We start from the raw sequence: 3994 nt of genomic DNA, 5'->3' as shown, positions 1-3994 counted from the left end.
GAAAATCTGGGACACGGGATTTGTACATCCCTTCAACACAAACAGTTGTTTTGGATGACCCGTGTGCAACCATGTACAAACAATTTGGTAAGATTTGCAACTGTCATATTAGGTATATTGCCATTTGTCAAACTGGAAAGATTGAAATTTGTTGATCTATTAAGATTGCCATTTGTCAACCTTGTAACACTGCCATTTGCCAAAATATGCAGCTAAAAATCACTAGCACTATCTAATTTTTGCAACTAAAATTCAATAATTAAGCATAGATTCATTCATAGATTAAGCACTCGTTCTTTATACAAATAGTTCAACTCGACAACTGAACTGACCAAACTTTTCCCCAGTTATTGCCAACTACGTACTGGAATAGCTAGTTCAACTATATATACTAGCTAATTTTAAATACATTGTAAGTTCCACCACATCTATAGTCAGGTGAACTGAACAAAATAGCCCCTAAATACTACTACTACGGAGGGGCTTTGTACTACTTTCGGCAGCCTCTCCTCTGTCGAGCGTGCTCAGTAAGAGGCAGAGGAGGAGGAGCCTACCGACGAGCTGGACAACTGCAATACGGTGCCTGCCGCTGCTGCACCTTCAACGATGCTCACCTTGAACACCCTCTGTCGCTCTAGATGACCCCTCTCGAAGCGATGGGACTCCTCATAGATCTCTTGATTACTCGCCTCTATGGCGGCGTGTGATGTGGCCACGACGGCGGTAAGGCTCTTTGCATGCTCGACGAGGTGCTCCTTCAAGAGGGGTCGAGGATTCGATGTAGCGGGCAAGCTCGCTGACACACGTGCAGGCCTCCATCTCCGCCTCCCGCCTTCGAGCAGCGGTGGCTGATACGTCTCCAACATATCTATAATTTTTGATTGCTCCATGCTATATTATCTACTGTTTTGGACCATATTGGGCTTTATTTTCGACTTTTATATTATTTTTGGGACTAACCTATTAACTGGAGGCCCAGCCCAGAATTGTTGTTTTTTGCCTATTTCAGTGTTTCGGAGAAACAGAATATCAAACGGAGTCCAAATGGAATGAAACCTTCGGGAACGTGATTTTCTCATCAGATAAGACCCAGGAGACTTGGACCCTCCATCAAGAAAGCCACGAGGCGGTCACAAGGGTGGAGGGTGCCCCCCCTAGGGCGCGCCCCCTGCCTCATGGGCCCCTCGAAGCTCCACCGACGTACTCCTTCCTCCTATATATACCTACGTACCCCCAAACGATCGGGGACGGAGCCAAAAACCTAATTCCACCGCCGCAACTTTCTGTATCCACGAGATCCCATCTTGGGGCCTGTTCCGGAGCTCCGCTGGAAGGGGAATCGATCACGGAGGGCTTCTACATCATCATCCAAGCCCCTCCGATGAAGTGTGAGTAGTTTACTTCAGACATACGGGTCCATAGTTAGTAGCTAGATGGCTTCTTCTCTCTTTTTGGATCTCAATACAATGTTCTCCCCCTCTCTCGTGGAGATCTATTCAATGTAATCTTATTTTTGTGGTGTGTTTGTTGAGACCGATGAATTGTGGGTTTATGATCAAGTCTATCTATGAATAATATTTGAATCTTCTCTGAATTCTTTTATGTATGATTGGTTATCTTTGCAAGTCTCTTTGAATTATCAGTTTGGTTTGGCCTACTAGATTGGTTTTTCTTGCCATGGAAAATTCTTAGCTTTGGGTTCAATTTTGCGGTGTCCTTTCCCAGTGACAGAAGGGGCAGCAAGGCACGTATTGTATTGTTGCCATCGAGGATAACAAGATGGGGTTTTTATCATATTGCATGAAACTATCCCTCTACATCAGGTCATCTTGCTTAAGGCGTTACTCTGTTTCTTACTTAATACTCTAGATGCATGCTGGATAGCGGTCGATGAGTGGAGTAATAGTAGTAGATGCAGGCAGGAGTCGGTCTACTTGTCTCGGATGTGATGCCTATATACATGATCATACCTAGATATTCTCATAACTATGCTCAATTTTGTTAATTGCTCAACAGTAATTTGTTCACCCACCGTAGAATACTTATGCTCTTGAGAGAAGCCACTAGTGAAACCTATGGCCCCCGGGTCTCTTTCTCATCATATTAATCTCCACCACTTTATTATTGCTTTGCTTTTACTTTGCCTTTTACTTTTCACTTTGCATCTTTATACCAAAAATACCAAAAATATTATCTATCATCTCTATCAGATCTCACTTTCGTAAGTGACCGTGAAGGGATTGATAACCCCTAAGCGTGTTGGTTGCGTTGAGCTATTTTTTGTGTAGGTACGAGGGACTCGCGCGTAGCCTCCTACTGGATTGATACCTTGGTTCTCAAAAACCGAGGGAAATACTTACGCTACTTTGCTGCATCATCCTCTCCTCTTCGGGGAAATCCAACGCAGTGCTCAAGAGGTAGCAAGAAGAATTTCTGGCGCCGTTGCCGGGGAGTCTGCGCAAAAGTCAACATACCAAGTACCCATCACAATCCCTATCTCCCGCATTACATTATTTTCCATTTGCCTCTCGTTTTCCTCTCCCCCACTTCACCCTTGACATTTTATTCACCCTCTCTCTATCCTCCCTCTCTTTCTCTATTTGCCTCTTTTTCCTGTTTCCTGTTTGCTCGTATGGTTGGATTAGTCGTTTATTTATTACTAAACAGAGAACCTAAGATCTATGGATCCTCATCCGCTTGCTAATCTTTTTAAGAGATCCAGTTATGTTGAACCAATTGCTAGTGAGTTTTGTGCACTAGATTATCTTTATGAAGTTTTACTTGAAATTCGTGAATCTGAAAATTGCGATGAAGTATTTTATGAAGTGATTCACTATAGATCTTTGAATAAAAAGCATGATTGCAATGATGTTATTATAAATTCTATTAATGTCAATTGTGCTAATAATATGCAAAACCCTAAGCTTGGGAATGCTAATTTTGCTATGTCCTCTACTTGTTGCAACGATCATGATTGGGGTGATTCTTCTTTTGATCTTGAAAAACTATTTAAGCCCCATGATGAATATGAGATTGATTATAATTTTGCAATAATATTTAAGGTGGGTTTGGAAGAATGTCGACTTTAGATCCCACATATTTGGAGAATGTTCAATCTTATGAAGTTTTTGATAAAAGTGTGTTTGGAAAGGTCATGACTTTAGTTAATGTTAATCCCACTATTTTGGAAGAGTGTCAACTTTGCATGCATGTGGATCGTGTTGAAAATATTTTATGTGATAGCTATTTTGTTGAATTTGCTTATGATCCTACATGTAATTATTACGAGAGAGGAAAATATGGTGGTAGAAATTTTCATGTTACTAAATTACATCTCATTATGTTGAGATTACTATTGTTTCTTTCCTCTTCCATGCATATGCTAGTTTTTTCTTGCCATGATTTGTTTGCCTATAAGATGCCTATGCATATGAATTATGTTAGACTTAGATGTGTTTGTCACGTGTTTTATGAAGCTCTCTTTGTGCTTCAATTCTTGTCTTTCATGTGAGCATCATTAAAATTATCAATGCCTAGCTTTAAGGATTTAAAGAAAAGCGCTTGTTGGGAGACAACCCAATATTTGTCCTTGCTGTTATTCAATAAATAATTTATCTAGCCTCTGTTTTGGTTGTGTTTTTTGTGTTTAATTAGTGTTTGTGCCAAGTAGAACCGTTGGGAAGACTTGGGGAAAGTCTTGTTGAACTTGCTGTAAAAAACAGAAACTTTAGCGCTCACGAGAACTGCTGTCATCTTTATTTGGAAAGTTCTATTTAGTTAATTCTTTTTGCAGATGTTTAATAGATAAATTACTCACGTCCAGCAATTTATTTTAGAATTTTTGGGGTTCCAGATCTTGCGCTAGCTACAGATTACTACAGACTGTTCTGTTTTTGACAGATTCTGTTTTTCGTGTGTTGTTTGCTTATTTTGATGAATCTATGGCTAGTAAAATAGTTTATAATCCATAGAGAAGTTGGAATAAAGTAGGTTT

Source organism: Triticum urartu, chromosome 2 (genome assembly GCF_003073215.2).
Source record: "Triticum urartu cultivar G1812 chromosome 2, Tu2.1, whole genome shotgun sequence".
Lineage (NCBI taxonomy): Eukaryota > Viridiplantae > Streptophyta > Magnoliopsida > Poales > Poaceae > Triticum > Triticum urartu.
The sequence above is the reverse complement of the archived record's forward strand: the minus strand, read 5'-3'. Positions refer to the sequence as shown.